The following is an 18094-nucleotide window of genomic DNA, read 5'->3' as shown; positions in this document are numbered from 1 at the left end:
CTTTAATCCAAAACCTTTAACCTTTGGAACAGCATAGGCACATTTTTCTCTAAGTCTTGTACTATAGGAGTGAATTTTGTCTTGAGATGTAAAATGTTCTCCCATATAACATGTAACCAAACCATTTTTTACTTTAAAAACACGGCACAGAATAATTTGATCAACTCTCCTATCCACTGCTAACCAGTTAAGAGACTGAAATTGACGTGTTCCAATGTGAGATCTACAGTCAAGATTGAGAACAAGTTTAGTAATGGTCAACAATATCGAATGCCTTCTGAAGATATAAGAGGACCATGCTTATCAAATTACCCTTTTCCATTTCCAATCTTATATAATCAGTTAAGTGGATCAAACATGAATCAGTGGAGAACCCACTTCTAAATCCTGACTGATATTGATAAAGAAGGTTATTTTCTTTAAAATAAGATTATACTTGTTCATATACTATCTTTTCAAAGACTTCTGATGACATGCTCAAAATAGAAACCGGGCGGTAATTACCAACACTGGTTTTATCGCTTTTTTATAGAGGGGGATAACTCTATCAATTTTTAGATCATCAGGAACCTCGCCTTGAATCAAAGACAAGATGACAATATGAGCGAATGGACATGCGATAATAGATGCCCAATCTCTAACAAAGCGTGCCGGAAAACCCTCAAGTCTAGAAGCTTTATTTGCACTTAAATTTGATAAAAAACTTTAAAATTAAATTCACTGAAACTCAAGAGAATGAATGACTTTTCAGAAACTCAACTTCTTCTGAGTAAAGCTTTGACACAAAACGTTGCCATATGTTTGAAAACAAGTGGGTAGTTTTCCAACTAGTTTAGACGCAATAGTGGTATAGAAATTATAAAAAGTATTGGCAATAGTTACTTTCTCAAAGCAAATATCACCATCAATATTTAATCTTATATTTGATCCAGAAGAGGATGACCCTTTCTTGGAAGGCAAACCAAGATTTTTTAAGAATTTCCAGAGTGATTTTGAATCATTTTTTTTTGCTCAAAAGTTTGAGTAAAAAAGGATTTCTTGGCTTTATCAATGCGAAACTGTGCGTTGTGTCTTAATAACTTGAAATAATTTAAATGTTCTTCATTTTTATCATTCCTATTAAGGTTAAACGCCTGATCTCTTGCCATTGTTAACAGATGCATGCTCTTGTGTCCCAATATTTGCATTATCCTTTTCGCAGGCACATTGTTGTCATTCAATTTCAAGTATTTTCTAGCGCTGTGATTAGAGAGTCGTTTGTTTGGATAAAGTCCAGCCTTCTTCACCATCTTCACCATTCGCTCAAAGGTGGAGCTGAGTGTCCCGAGGTTTGTATTTTGTGGCAGCTTGTATGAATATCTTTATCTGCGGTGAGGTTATTTATTTACAGACTGATGTTAATTTGATAACTTTTAAATTATAAATTCACTATTAAGTAGTTTTTTTTCAGAACTTACTATATTGTTTTTTAAAAATGAGTTCGAATGTATTCAATCGCTGATTTGTGTTTATATTCCTAAGAATGAACTGTATTATTAATGTGATTCATTAATAAAGTCAGTTTTGACATGGAAATTCTCGGGAAAGATCTAAGTGCACTTTCGTTGGCTTAAACATTGACAAGATCAAATGAGACATATCATAAAAGTAATACTACAATAGGACGTTTTTCTGACGACCAGTATCACGGCTTTATCGGTGTATAAATGGCACACAAAATGGTATAGGGCGACTTGCACTCAAATGAATGATGGGATATATTAATGCATTTATATTTATACAGTCATATATCTTTTTTGTTTTTTCTTTACAAATTCTTATGTATTTTATATTGACGTAAATGACTTGCTAATTGTTATAGGACCTTGGGTAAATAACGATTTTTGTATTATGCTGTTCCGGCCGACTTACTGTTAATGCTCTTTTTCAATCAGATCACGTCGTTTTAAATAAATTGTTTAATGCGAGTTATTATTCATCATTAAGTACATCTGAATAGTAAGAATTGTATAGCTAGGTTATACCAAAATCCTTAAATCTGGTAATTACTTTCAAACCATTTCGGACAAGTTGCGATTAGGACATTGACAAGAAAATGTGACACACCTTAATTCAATATTGACCATTTGAAACCAGTTGAGCACGCAATGTATTATGTAGTATGGTGTTTACTTTTAAAGGGCGTCTTCGTTCGAGAAAGAAACAACACTTCACACATTTTTCCATTCACGTAAGCCTTACTTGCAGAAATATAACCCGTCAAGCATTTTTAACAGCTCTTGTATCATCGAGTAATCACGTGAACAGTTCATGTGCTGCTGACGACAATACAGCGCTTTCGTCCGTTACCTGTATAGCAAGTTAACATACTCAACCAGACGACTTTTTCAAAAAAGAAAAGAAGACATTTGTAGCAGCTAATACTCTTGAATATGTAACGCACGCGTCATCAACAGATCACGTGTACTTCGTAGCAGACTGGAACATTCATTTTTCGCCGCCGAATTATATGACAATGTGGTATGAACTAGTTTTTGAACTTCCTCAATAAGAAACGAACACATTCGTATGCAATCATTTAATCCGAAATAGTTTATAAGTAATTTTCGTAGCAAACGCGTTATCAAACGTAAACGAGTTCATTTCACTTACTGCACACTACACACGTGAGTTCCCGCCCCTGAACGTATGGAGGGCAAGGGAGGGAACCGCAGACTGCTTCTGCAATGTAGAAGGTTTTACCGTCCTTGTTCGCTGCGCCCCCTACAATCATTTCCGGACGTTCGTCTAAGCAGATGAACTCGGATGCTGAGGCGTGTTGGTAATCTCCTGCTACTAAGTATCCGCTAAAACGTATAAATATACAATTTACTATTCGGCTTATTAAATTCCATGATGGAATTGAAATAACACATGTTTGAATAAAAAAGATAAGTTGCTAGCACACACCTTTTCTTTCTTTCGACAATAATGTAAAACCATGCCAGCTTAAAGAAGGCTTTTAACAATTAATCAATACATATTTTGAAGTTATGTATTTATTTCTCAAAATCCTTTTAAATGTTTAAAATTTACCCTTTCAAATGAAGGTATATAAACAGAATATCATTATAATGATGTTTGGATCATGGATACTTTAATATTTGCTTACGTCTAGAGGTTAGCCGAGCCAGTAGTATTTAATATTAAACACAGTTGTGCAAGAAATAGTCACCATATGATTCAACCTATGTGTATATTTCAATCAGTGTTGTTGCAATTGCTCAGTAAACACGTAAGGTTAGTATACCGTTGTGTGAAGGTTGTGTCATGATAAGGTTATTGTACAACGTTGTCACGTTGGTGCCTAGATTTATAATGATTTGCAATTATTAAAATGATAATGGTATCTAAGTGATGGGACAACGTAATTTTTAACGTTGTATTAGCGTTTTATTAAAAACATTTAGATAATTGAGGACAAGGATATAATGATTTGCAAGTATTAATTTGATAATGAAAGTGAAGTGATCGGACAACGTTATTTTTAACGTTGTACTAACGTTGGGTTAAAAACTTTGAGGGAATATGTTTTCTTTCGCGGTTTCCTTTAAATAAGAAAACGTTGTTCTAACTATGTGACAACGATGTCCTGGTCGTTTAGATAGACGCAGTATTATGAATTACCTTGTTTGATTAATGCACATTGCGCAAGTAACTTATGTCAACAGGACGATTCATGGTATGCACATGATAACTCGACCTATATAAAGTACATGATTCAGAACGTTAGAATCGAATTATATAATTTTCTTTTCTCCAAAGAAACTTTATATCATAGAGGGCAGCTGCTTTATTCTGGGAGCTTTTTAAGGTTTCTTTTGGAATAACTAAAACATTGATACAAACATTTTCAAATTACACATCTGTTAAATCATCAAACCGTTCCACCTTTCGCTTTATACAAAACGTTATGACAACATTGTGACACTGCTTAGCAACGTTATGCCATAACCTTGTGACCCATAAGGTTGTCACAACGTTATGAATGTGGAGGTTTCTTAATATTGTGACAACGTTATTTTAACAAGCAATAAAAATCATGACAACGTTGTAACAACGTTATAATGCATGGATGTATCAACTGTGTTATAACGTTGAAAATTGTTGTGCATTAGTTGCCAAAGTAACGTTGTATAACGTTATAAAATCCTCCACATTCATAACGTTATGTCAACGCTATGGCAGAACGTCAGAGCAACGTTAGCGGTAACGTTGTTACAACGTCACAACGTATTGTGTTTGCACGGAGGCAAGTGGCTCTAAACCGCTCATGACAAACGTTAGAAACAACTATTCATACTTGTATTCCTTCGTCCATCCAGGGAAGCATTCTTTCCTACCAGGGATCATTACCGATGATGAACGCGGGGATTTGCACACGGCACAAGGAGCGTCCTCGTCATTCAAGTTTTGTCCGAAGTACCTGCTACCTCCGTCATAATGGAGGTCGCTGAACTCGTATTCTCCCCGTAGACCTGTCGAAACGTACATAAGACTATAATATCCACTAGCTACGATACAGAATGATGCACGTTTGACTGCAGAGATACCATGCATTATTCAAAGGCAATCACGAAACATGACATTTGTTTTGAAAATGATGTAATAATATCAATTTGTTGAGGGGTCTCAACATGATATGTAGAGTTATTTAAGCAATATTTACAGAATTTTATTTCTTCAGTTGACAATCTTTTACCACTGTAATGTAATGGGTATTCATGAAAACGTCACCATCAAAGCATAAGAGGGGCGTTTAAAAATTCGATGAAGTGTGTGGCATTTCAGGAAATGATTTTTGATTTTGGAAATGTATCTAGCTGGGTCTTAAAAATATAAATATAGCTTCCATACACATTTCAAGCCTTCCAAACAGCCTAATGTGCTCGACTGTAGGTATATACTGTTAACATTGATAAACTGCGATGCCAGCACTACCAGTGGAATCAAAATGATTATATGCCAGCATATTTTGGAGCCCCTAAAACATCAAACAGTAATCTGGAAATGCCAAATACCAGATACCTGAAAATGTTCTAAACCGAAGCTTTGCGTGCCACTTTGTTGTCATGATACAACTTTTTTCGATTACCCGGATGTCAATGCGACGATACTGTTTTTACGTACAGTTACAACTACGCTTATCGTCCTTACTAAACTGCTAATATGTATCGAAGCTAAAATAATTTGAGACGACATCATGACCCGTTCCTGCTTCAACCCCTCCGTCAATAAATGTGGGACTCAACGTTTGCAAATATATTTCAGCCATAACGGCTCTAAAGGCTCTAACTATTTCTTTATGATGTTTGCCAATACAATCAGCTCTTTCTTTCACAATATTACTGGCATCAACCCCCCAAAAAGACCTATCACAATTCAAACAATGTTATCTGTCGCCCGATCTGGAGCCACTGTCACATGTATGCGTTTCCTAGATGAATCACCTCATCCAAATGCGACCATACTGTTTGTTTAAACAGTATAATACAAACCTGTATGCTATTTCATACAATTCTGGTAAAAACCAAATCGCGCTTTACACGCCTTATGTTTTAAACGTGCAATTATCATATTCCAAGCCATTTATACACCAGTGCATAATATCATGTGCAGCGGAAATGCACGTGAACAGTATTAGGAAAATACGCAATACTTTCAATGCATGCTTATTAAAATATTAGTGTATGCTATTGTATATAATTTAAAGACCAATTCAATGGTATAAACGTGCAAATTATCAAGAGAGAGCAAAATAATGGACACGCACCTTTCCCAATGCGCAAAAGAGGAAATGATACATATCCCAAGTACAATAAACAACACGAGACTTCTCATCATGCTCTGTATATGACATGACACATTTCCCATGCGCAAAAGAGGACATGCCGTTTTCCCATGTGAAACAGACAACATGTTTTTCCCATGCGTTAAAGAGGACATGCCACGTTTCCCATGCGTTATAGGGGACATGTCACTTCTCCCGTGCCTACTAGTAGACATGCTTTTTTTCCCATGCGCAATAGAGGACATGCCACTGTTCACAACCACAATAGAGAATTTCAAACCTCCCCTAAGCGCAAAATAGAGCATGGAACCTTTTCTACAAAGTTAAAATTAATTCTTCACTTAAGCTTAATGAATACGGCCCTTGATCTAATTTCATATGAGTTTAACAATTTGAGATAGAAGCTGCAGAATTTAAAAAAACAACACTTGAAAGCCTATTATGTTGCTGATCTAGCCTCCGTTTTGAAAAAAAGTGAAATCTCAATTATTTTTCTTTTAAAAAAAGGGCATAAGATATGTCAAACATAACCATTCAACTGTTCTATCATATTTTGACTTGTCCTAGCGTTTCGAAGTTTGTACCAGTCCTTACCTTTGCTCCTGAGGCGACATTTTCCTCATAGTAGCCCCACTGCGGGGAATCGGTCAAACAGAGCCAGTTCGCTGCACTTCCACTATGAGAATAATGTGAACCTCCCGCATAACCTGTTATGGTGCATCTTGATTATTAAAGATATCCACTGTTCAAATAAGATGTTTGTTTACCATGAAGTTGATCGTAATTCTTACATGTTGATTCCTAATGACTCCATTTAATGTTGGTAGGGTACTGCTTATTGATTACAAGTATTTAAAATAAATGACTGAAAATACATTATAGATATAGAGAACCTCCCATGAGTCACCATAAACATGTAATACACAATTGTATTCCACGGAATCAGAAAATGTGTTAGTAAGCGAGCCATTGGCCACGAACAAGTTTCCTGGATGAGTTCAATAAAAGTGTATTAGATGAAGATTGTTAGTTTTAGCACATGCTTGTATCCGGTAAAATCTTACAAAGTAGACCAACATGTTCAACCTCTCAATGTTCAATTCAGATGAACCAAGTACGACAAATCAACAAAAAAACATGCATTGCAGAAATGTAGAAGCCCAATGTAATTTAAAGCAGAAAAAGATCCCATAATTTTCATTCCGTGTAAAATTATGATTAATGATAACTGAGATAAAATCCAGGAAGAACCATAACATGAAAACTATAAGGAATTTGCTTTCTTTTAAATTGTGACGTCCCCGGTAAAATGACGTGAAATATTGTAATATGTTCATGATATACTTTTTTGCTTAAATACTGAGAGTGACGCACTTGATAAGTTTTTATTTTAAGAAAAAAAGGAAATATCATGTTTTCCAATCAAGATTCAAATTAAAAATTAACGACGTTATCTAAGTGAATCTTTATAAAACCACAATAGAAATAAACATATGACTTGCTGAATTATGATCCAGTAGCAAGAGATACGTGATATATATATGAAACCGGATACAAGGTATAGCATGTGATAAAAAGTTAGGGGAAAATGTTTTAACTGTAATCGGAAGTGAAATGACCGAATATTCTCCCACCTCAGATAAGTAGATCCAATAATTTAACCATGCTAGATATTCTTATCTTGCACACGGGCGAAGATAAAATGCCCGTATGGAACTCCTTTTTAATGGTCACCGCATTGTAATTTCCTCCCTTGTTGAAGACTGTCGTCAGTAGCATCAAGGAAATCTTGTCTTATGGTAATATTTAGAACGCTAGTTCATTATTTCTCGCGTCAAATGTCACCATAAAACAGTTTTCACGCACCATTCAAGAAATAATGCTTCATTCTCCTTAGAACTATTTAAAAAAGACCGATTTGTCTATTAACATTAACTCGATCACTGCGCGCAAATCCATGACGAGTGCGTGCTATCGCATATTCTTACGCAATTATATTTACTAAGCACAAAAGAGTTCCAGCAAAAAATACATTTTTACTTATTTTTGCTTAACTGTGATGGGAGAAAAAGCATCTACCATAGCCGCTCGTGTAAGATAGGTTCATCCCGACCCTCGCGCAACCTATCTTACACTCTCTGCCATGGAAGATACTTATATTCAATATTTCGAGGTCAAAACAGCGTATCATTTAGTAGAGAGGCCCAATAAACTTAAGATTTAAAAAGGAGCTACTTCAATTTTAGTTACTGCGTATTAGGTGATTTCATATATATTTCAGAATTTGTACACTGACTATTATATAAGTTGATAGAGACACTTTTCTTATCTGTTCAGAGACCAACATATTTAAATAAGATAACTAAACCTCTTTAACCTTTGTAGACGAGCTCATTGTCTGAAGGGCAGGATGTTCTTCCCCACCGCACGTACGTATCTGAAGCTAAATACACAATGAACTTCGTAGTGTTGTTTACTATGGACCATCCTTTCAACGCTCGTATCGCACGATTACTTTTTTGTAGTTAAACCATCTAATAGCTTTTCGACACGAGGATATTTACTTGTGAGTTCTGACAAATTGTATCGGAATTTTGCAGGTTTATTAGGTCAATTAGATTTGTAACACAGGCTTTATAACCGACCGTGATCTTACGATTTGTCGTACTCTCGTTGATATGATGTTTTGTTCATTGTGCTAAACGTATCTTAAACGTCTGTTAAAGGCCTAGTTTAAGGAATGTTTGGTATGATAATCCCCTGCTGTGCATCTCCTGATGATTGCACTGGTGTCACACTAGAGGCCAATTTCCTGTGTATTCGTTTATTGGCTCAGGGCCTTTTAGGGTCCATTTCTATAATAAAACTTCTAAAACTGCACAGCAGGATATTCAGATCGGAGATCTGATAAGAGTGATCAAGGCAACTAGATTTAGATCAATAAACAGAGGTTGTGTACTATTCACAGTTTTTTGGTGGTGGTCACTTATAGAAGGCTTAAACTAGGCCTTTAAACTACTTCCCGAAATACGAATCATATGCCGAAATAAAATAATACCAAACTTGAACTATTTAAATACAAAACACGGTGTGCGCCGGTCTGTTATAGTGATTGTCCATAAATGATAACACATACGTTTAAACCACTCCAAATATGTTCACATTTTTACCAGAAGGTATTCCGTCTAAGTATACCTCAAACGAACGTCAACCATTTTTCAACGCATTTAAGGATATTTTTGTATATCCAGTGGTAGTTCTTTGCAAAAACCATGATCAATGTAAGAAGTAGCAGTTATCAAGGATATGCTCAAAGAGAGAACACATTGCTTGGTTCCAAACTCATACTTTATGATAGTGTTTTTCCTGTTTTGTTGCGAATTGTGTCTCCCAGCTTCTAGACACCTTTATTTTTGCTACACATGACTCTAAATTGCACATTTTCAATGAATTCTACAGTTGTTATAAGTAAGGCCATAATGATTAAACTGGCCATATATAATGTAAAAACCATGTTAACAATTATTTTAAATTTTCTAAAAAGGAAAACACATTTAAGATATTTCATGACACTGAAGGAATCATTTTTCCTAGTCGGATTCTAATATTACTAAAGTCGTTAGTTAATAATGACCATCGGCTTGTCCCTGTAGCTTCCATTGTATCATTGCTATACTTATGCTAACGTATTTTTGTACCTGAATTACTTTCGAGTGCCGCAACCTTTGTTTGAAGTTGCGAGACCTGAAAAATAAGTTTTTTAGTTTTTCAAATACGATAATTATAAGTTAATTACATTGACAGTAAAGTCATATCTATTGCAAACGTACACTATCATAATACAAAACGTGAGTGTACCATATTCAGGCAGGTGAAGTGTTAAATGTTAGCAAACAGTGACAGTAATGTGACACGTAGACAATGGGCCGAATGTTAAGAATTTTGTTAAAGTTAACGACGTCATTAACAACATCGTTGATTGCTTTCGAAAGTTGAATATTTAATGATGTGCTCATATACTTGAATAGAACATCTCAACAGTTATCTCATATCTTAATAGAAATACTCTAGAAAACAAGTACATCTCAACAGTTGTCTCATATCTTGTTAGAAATACTCTAGAAAACAAGTACATCTCAACAGTTGTCTCATATCTTGTTAGAAATACTCTAGAAAACAAGTACATCTCAACAGTTGTCTCAACAGTTGTCTCATATCTTGTTAGAAATACTCTAGAAAACAAGTACATCTCAACAGTTGTCTCATATCTTGTTAGAAATACTCTAGAAAACAAGTACATCTCAACAGTTGTCTCATATCTTGTTAGAAATACTCTAGAAAACAAGTACATCTCAACAGTTGTCTCATATCTTGTTCGCAATACTGTAGAAAACAAGTACATCTCAACAGTTGTCTCATATCTTGTTCGCAATACTGTAGAAAACAAGTACATCTCAACAGTTGTCTCATATCTTGTTCGCAATACTGTAGAAAACAAGTACATCTCAACAGTTGTCTCATATCTTGTTCGAAATACTCTAGAAAACAAGTACATCTCAACAGTTGTCTAATATCTTGTTCGAAATACTCTAGAAAACAAGTACATCTCAACAGTTGTCTCATATCTTGTTCGAAATACTCTAGAAAACAAGTACATCTCAACAGTTGTCTCATATCTTGTTCGAAATACTCTAGAAAACAAGTACATCTCAACAGTTGTCTCATATCTTGTTCGAAATACTCTAGAAAACAAGTACATCTCAACAGTTGTCTCATATCTTGTTCGAAATACTCTAGAAAACAAGTACATCTCAACAGTTGTCTCATATCTTGTTCGAAATACTCTAGAAAACAAGTACATCTCAACAGTTGTCTCATATCTTGTTAGAAATACTCTAGAAAACAAGTACATCTCAACAGTTGTCTCATATCTTGTTAGAAATACTCTAGAAAACAAGTACATCTCAACAGTTGTCTCATATCTTGTTAGAAATACTCTAGAAAACAAGTACATCTCAACAGTTGTCTCATATCTTGTTAGAAATACTCTAGAAAACAAGTACATCTCAACAGTTGTCTCATATCTTGTTAGAAATACTCTAGAAAACAAGTACATCTCAACAGTTGTCTCATATCTTGTTAGAAATACTCTAGAAAACAAGTACATCTCAACAGTTGTCTCATATCTTGTTAGAAATACTCTAGAAAACAAGTACATCTCAACAGTTGTCTCATATCTTGTTCGAAATACTCTAGAAAACAAGTACATCTCAACAGTTGTCTCATATCTTGTTCGCAATACTCTAGAAAACAAGTACATCTCAACAGTTGTCTCATATCTTGTTCGCAATACTCTAGAAAACAAGTACATCTCAACAGTTGTCTCATATCTTGTTCGCAATACTCTAGAAAACAAGTACATCTCAACAGTTGTCTCATATCTTGTTCGAAATACTCTAGAAAACAAGTACATCTCAACAGTTGTCTCATATCTTGTTCGCAATACTCTAGAAAACAAGTACATCTCAACAGTTGTCTCATATCTTGTTCGCAATGCTCTAGAAAACAAGTACATCTCAACAGTTGTCTCATATCTTGTTCGCAATACTGTAGAAAACAAGTACATCTCAACAGTTGTCTCATATCTTGTTCGCAATACTGTAGAAAACAAGTACATCTCAACAGTTGTCTCATATCTTGTTCGCAATACTGTAGAAAACAAGTACATCTCAACAGTTGTCTCATATCTTGTTCGCAATACTGTAGAAAACAAGTACATCTCAACAGTTGTCTCATATCTTGTTCGCAATACTGTAGAAAACAAGTACATCTCAACAGTTGTCTCATATCTTGTTCGCAATACTCTAGAAAACAAGTACATCTCAACAGTTGTCTCATATCTTGTTCGCAATACTCTAGAAAACAAGTACATCTCAACAGTTGTCTCATATCTTGTTCGCAATACTCTAGAAAACAAGTACATCTCAACAGTTGTCTCATATCTTGTTCGCAATACTCTAGAAAACAAGTACATCTCAACAGTTGTCTCATATCTTGTTCGCAATGCTCTAGAAAACAAGTACATCTCAACAGTTGTCTCATATCTTGTTCGCAATACTCTAGAAAACAAGTACATCTCAACAGTTGTCTCATATCTTGTTCGCAATACTCTAGAAAACAAGTACATCTCAACAGTTGTCTCATATCTTGTTCGCAATACTCTAGAAAACAAGTACATCTCAACAGTTGTCTCATATCTTGTTAGAAATACTCTAGAAAACAAGTACATCTCAACAGTTGTCTCATACATTGTTCGCAATACTCTAGAAAACAAGTACATCTCAACAGTTGTCTCATACCTTGTTAGGAATACTCTAGAAAACAAGTACATCTCAACAGTTGTCTCATATCTTGTTCGAAATACTCTAGAAAACAAGTACATCTCAACAGTTGTCTCATAAATTGTTCGAAATACTCTAGAAAACAAGTACATCTCAACAGTTGTCTCATATCTTGTTCGCAATACTCTAGAAAACAAGTACATCTCAACAGTTGTCTCATATCTTGTTAGAAATACTCTAGAAAACAAGTACATCTCAACAGTTGTCTCATATCTTGTTCGCAATACTCTAGAAAACAAGTACATCTCAACAGATGTCTCATATCTTGTTCGCAATACTCTAGAAAACAAGTACATCTCAACAGTTGTCTCATATCTTGTTCGCAATACTCTAGAAAACAAGTACATCTCAACAGTTGTCTCATATCTTGTTCGCAATACTCTAGAAAACAAGTACATCTCAACAGTTGTCTCATATCTTGTTCGCAATACTCTAGAAAACAAGTACATCTCAACAGTTGTCTCATATCTTGTTCGCAATACTCTAGAAAACAAGTACATCTCAACAGTTGTCTCATATCTTGTTAGGAATACTCTAGAAAACAAGTACATCTCAACAGTTGTCTCATATCTTGTTAGGAATACTCTAGAAAACAAGTACATCTCAACAGTTGTCTCATATCTTGTTAGAAATACTCTAGAAAACAAGTACATCTCAACAGTTGTCTCATATCTTGTTAGAAATACTCTAGAAAACAAGTACATCTCAACAGTTGTCTCATATCTTGTTAGAAATACTCTAGAAAACAAGTACATCTCAACAGTTGTCTCATATCTTGTTAGAAATACTCTAGAAAACAAGTACATCTCAACAGTTGTCTCATATCTTGTTAGAAATACTCTAGAAAACAAGTACATCTCAACAGTTGTCTCATATCTTGTTAGAAATACTCTAGAAAACAAGTACATCTCAACAGTTGTCTCATATCTTGTTAGAAATACTCTAGAAAACAAGTACATCTCAACAGTTGTCTCATATCTTGTTAGAAATACTCTAGAAAACAAGTACATCTCAACAGTTGTCTCATATCTTGTTAGAAATACTCTAGAAAACAAGTACATCTCAACAGTTGTCTCATATCTTGTTAGAAATACTCTAGAAAACAAGTACATCTCAACAGTTGTCTCATATCTTGTTAGAAATACTCTAGAAAACAAGTACATCTCAACAGTTGTCTCATATCTTGTTAGAAATACTCTAGAAAACAAGTACATCTCAACAGTTGTCTCATATCTTGTTAGAAATACTCTAGAAAACAAGTACATCTCAACAGTTGTCTCATATCTTGTTAGAAATACTCTAGAAAACAAGTACATCTCAACAGTTGTCTCATATCTTGTTAGAAATACTCTAGAAAACAAGTACATCTCAACAGTTGTCTCATATCTCGTTAGAAATACTCTAGAAAATAAGTACATCTCAACAGTTGTCTCATATCTCGTTAGAAATACTCTAGAAAACAAGTACATCTCAACAGTTGTCTCATATCTCGTTAGAAATACTCTAGAGAACAAGTACATCTCAACAGTTGTCTCATATCTCGTTAGAAATACTCTAGAAAACAAGTACATCTCAACAGTTGTCTCATATCTCGTTCGCAATACTCTAGAAAACAAGTACATCTCAACAGTTGTCTCATATCTCGTTCGCAATACTCTAGAAAACAAGTACATCTCAACAGTTGTCTCATATCTTGTTCGCAATTCTCTAGAAAACAAGTACATCTCAACAGTTGTCTCATATCTTGTTCGCAATACTCTAGAAAACAAGTACATCTCAACAGTTGTCTCATATCTTGTTCGCAATACTCTAGAAAACAAGTACATCTCAACAGTTGTCTCATATCTTGTTCGCAATACTCTAGAAAACAAGTACATCTCAACAGTTGTCTCATATCTTGTTCGAAATACTCTAGAAAGCAAGTACATCTCAACAGTTGTCTCATATCTTGTTCGAAATACTCTAGAAAACAAGTACATCTCAACAGTTGTCTCATATCTTGTTCGAAATACTCTAGAAAACAAGTACATCTCAACAGTTGTCTCATATCTTGTTCGAAATACTCTAGAAAGCAAGTACATCTCAACAGTTGTCTCATATCTCGTTAGAAATACTCTAGAAAACAAGTACATCTCAACAGTTGTCTCATATCTCGTTAGAAATACTCTAGAAAACAAGTACATCTCAACAGTTGTCTCATATCTCGTTAGAAATACTCTAGAAAACAAGTACATCTCAACAGTTGTCTCATATCTCGTTAGAAATACTCTAGAAAACAAGTACATCTCAACAGTTTTCTCATATCTCGTTCGAAATACTCTAGAAAACAAGTACATCTCAACAGTTGTCTCATATCTTGTTCGAAATACTCTAGAAAACAAGTACATCTCAACAGTTGTCTCATATCTTGTTCGCAATACTGTAGAAAACAAGTACATCTCAACAGTTGTCTCATATCTTGTTCGCAATACTGTAGAAAACAAGTACATCTCAACAGTTGTCTCATATCTTGTTCGAAATACTGTAGAAAACAAGTACATCTCAACAGTTGTCTCATATCTTGTTCGAAATACTGTAGAAAACAAGTACATCTCAACAGTTGTCTCATATCTTGTTCGAAATACTGTAGAAAACAAGTACATCTCAACAGTTGTCTCATATCTTGTTCGAAATACTCTAGAAAACAAGTACATCTCAACAGTTGTCTCATATCTTGTTCGAAATACTCTAGAAAACAAGTACATCTCAACAGTTGTCTCATATCTTGTTCGAAATACTCTAGAAAACAAGTACATCTCAACAGTTGTCTCATATCTTGTTCGCAATACTCTAGAAAACAAGTACATCTCAACAGTTGTCTCATATCTTGTTAGAAATACTCTAGAAAACAAGTACATCTCAACAGTTGTCTCATATCTTGTTCGCAATACTCTAGAAAACAAGTACATCTCAACAGTTGTCTCATATCTTGTTCGCAATACTCTAGAAAACAAGTACATCTCAACAGTTGTCTCATATCTTGTTCGAAATACTCTAGAAAACAAGTACATCTCAACAGTTGTCTCATATCTTGTTCGAAATACTCTAGAAAACAAGTACATCTCAACAGTTGTCTCATATATTGTTCGAAATACTCTAGAAAACAAGTACATCTCAACAGTTGTCTCATATATTGTTCGAAATACTCTAGAAAACAAGTACATCTCAACAGTTGTCTCATATCTTGTTAGGAATACTCTAGAAAACAAGTACATCTCAACAGTTGTCTCATATCTTGTTAGAAATACTCTAGAAAACAAGTACATCTCAACAGTTGTCTCATATCTTGTTAGAAATACTCTAGAAAACAAGTACATCTCAACAGTTGTCTCATATCTTGTTAGAAATACTCTAGAAAACAAGTACATCTCAACAGTTGTCTCATATCTTGTTAGAAATACTCTAGAAAACAAGTACATCTCAACAGTTGTCTCATATCTTGTTAGAAATACTCTAGAAAACAAGTACATCTCAACAGTTGTCTCATATCTTGTTAGAAATACTCTAGAAAACAAGTACATCTCAACAGTTGTCTCATATCTCGTTAGAAATACTCTAGAAAATAAGTACATCTCAACAGTTGTCTCATATCTCGTTAGAAATACTCTAGAAAACAAGTACATCTCAACAGTTGTCTCATATCTCGTTAGAAATACTCTAGAGAACAAGTACATCTCAACAGTTGTCTCATATCTCGTTAGAAATACTCTAGAAAACAAGTACATCTCAACAGTTGTCTCATATCTCGTTCGCAATACTCTAGAAAACAAGTACATCTCAACAGTTGTCTCATATCTCGTTCGCAATACTCTAGAAAACAAGTACATCTCAACAGTTGTCTCATATCTCGTTCGAAATACTCTAGAGAACAAGTACATCTCAACAGTTGTCTCATATCTCGTTAGAAATACTCTAGAAAACAAGTACATCTCAACAGTTGTCTCATATCTCGTTCGCAATACTCTAGAAAACAAGTACATCTCAACAGTTGTCACATATCTCGTTCGCAATTCTCTAGAAAACAAGTACATCTCAACAGTTGTCTCATATCTTGTTCGCAATTCTCTAGAAAACAAGTACATCTCAACAGTTGTCTCATATCTTGTTCGCAATACTCTAGAAAACAAGTACATCTCAACAGTTGTCTCATATCTTGTTCGCAATACTCTAGAAAACAAGTACATCTCAACAGTTGTCTCATATCTTGTTCGCAATACTCTAGAAAACAAGTACATCTCAACAGTTGTCTCATATCTTGTTCGAAATACTCTAGAAAACAAGTACATCTCAACAGTTGTCTCATATCTTGTTCGAAATACTCTAGAAAACAAGTACATCTCAACAGTTGTCTCATATCTTGTTCGAAATACTCTAGAAAACAAGTACATCTCAACAGTTGTCTCATATCTTGTTCGAAATACTCTAGAAAACAAGTACATCTCAACAGTTGTCTCATATCTTGTTCGAAATACTCTAGAAAGCAAGTACATCTCAACAGTTTTCTCATATCTTGTTAGAAATACTCTAGAAAACAAGTACATCTCAACAGTTGTCTCATATCTCGTTAGAAATACTCTAGAAAACAAGTACATCTCAACAGTTGTCTCATATCTCGTTAGAAATACTCTAGAAAACAAGTACATCTCAACAGTTTTCTCATATCTTGTTCGAAATACTCTAGAAAGCAAGTACATCTCAACAGTTGTCTCATATCTTGTTCGAAATACTCTAGAAAACAAGTACATCTCAACAGTTGTCTCATATCTTGTTCGAAATACTCTAGAAAGCAAGTACATCTCAACAGTTTTCTCATATCTCGTTAGAAATACTCTAGAAAACAAGTACATCTCAACAGTTGTCTGATATCTCGTTAGAAATACTCTAGAAAACAAGTACATCTCAACAGTTGTCTGATATCTCGTTAGAAATACTCTAGAAAACAAGTACATCTCAACAGTTGTCTCATATCTCGTTAGAAATACTCTAGAAAACAAGTACATCTCAACAGTTGTCTCATATCTCGTTAGAAATACTCTAGAAAACAAGTACATCTCAACAGTTGTCTCATATCTCGTTAGAAATACTCTAGAAAACAAGTACATCTCAACAGTTGTCTCATATCTTGTTAGGAATACTCTAGACAACAAGTGTATCGATGAACATTTAAGTTCATTATGGTTCTATTGAAAGCTGTGCTTACTTCAATAATGTTCTATGTTTTAAACAATCGGCCAAATAAGTCTTCAACATCGCCGATGTCATCGTGTCAAAACTGACAAAACAAACTATGACTGTATCACGATAAGACAATATTGCAGTAACATGTTCTGATTTCAGGTTCAAACGCAATTTAAACTTTGTTCATACACACCTCTAACATAAGTTGCTCAAAGTCGCTTGAGTCGGTACCGTCCAGGACCAAACGCTTATCCTCTTTTGCCACCGTAAGGCTTATACACGCCAACAAAACGATCTTTAATTGAATTTCCATTTTTACAAATGAAGTGAAAATCATTTCAGTAAGTGAATGATTAGTTGAAACTGTTATCTCATTCACGATACGTGCCGCATATGTGCGCGGCCAATCCCATAAGAAACGTATTACTGAATTGCGTTATATAGTTACTCTCGTACATTAAATGGGACTGCGTATTGTCTACGAAGTGGCTCAAAAGTCAAAGTATGTCAACAGTGACATACTGCTCTATTTTATAGCAGTACTATAAGTAAAGACACAGCTATAATTGATTGTTTTTATAAGATTTTATTTATGGTTACAGCTGTACATTTGAACTACATGCATAATATACAGCTGTATCTATAC

At 34.6% G+C, this 18094-nt stretch overlaps 1 pseudogene; it reads right to left on the bottom strand.

Annotated features, from left to right (window-relative positions):
- Positions 1 to 2563: 2563 nt before the first annotated feature.
- Positions 2564 to 17822, bottom strand: LOC128239133 (uncharacterized; annotated as a pseudogene).
- Positions 17823 to 18094: the final 272 nt, after the last annotated feature.

Source organism: Mya arenaria, chromosome 1 (assembly GCF_026914265.1).
Source record: "Mya arenaria isolate MELC-2E11 chromosome 1, ASM2691426v1".
Taxonomy (NCBI): domain Eukaryota; kingdom Metazoa; phylum Mollusca; class Bivalvia; order Myida; family Myidae; genus Mya; species Mya arenaria.
This window is presented reverse-complemented; position numbering and strand designations above follow the sequence as displayed.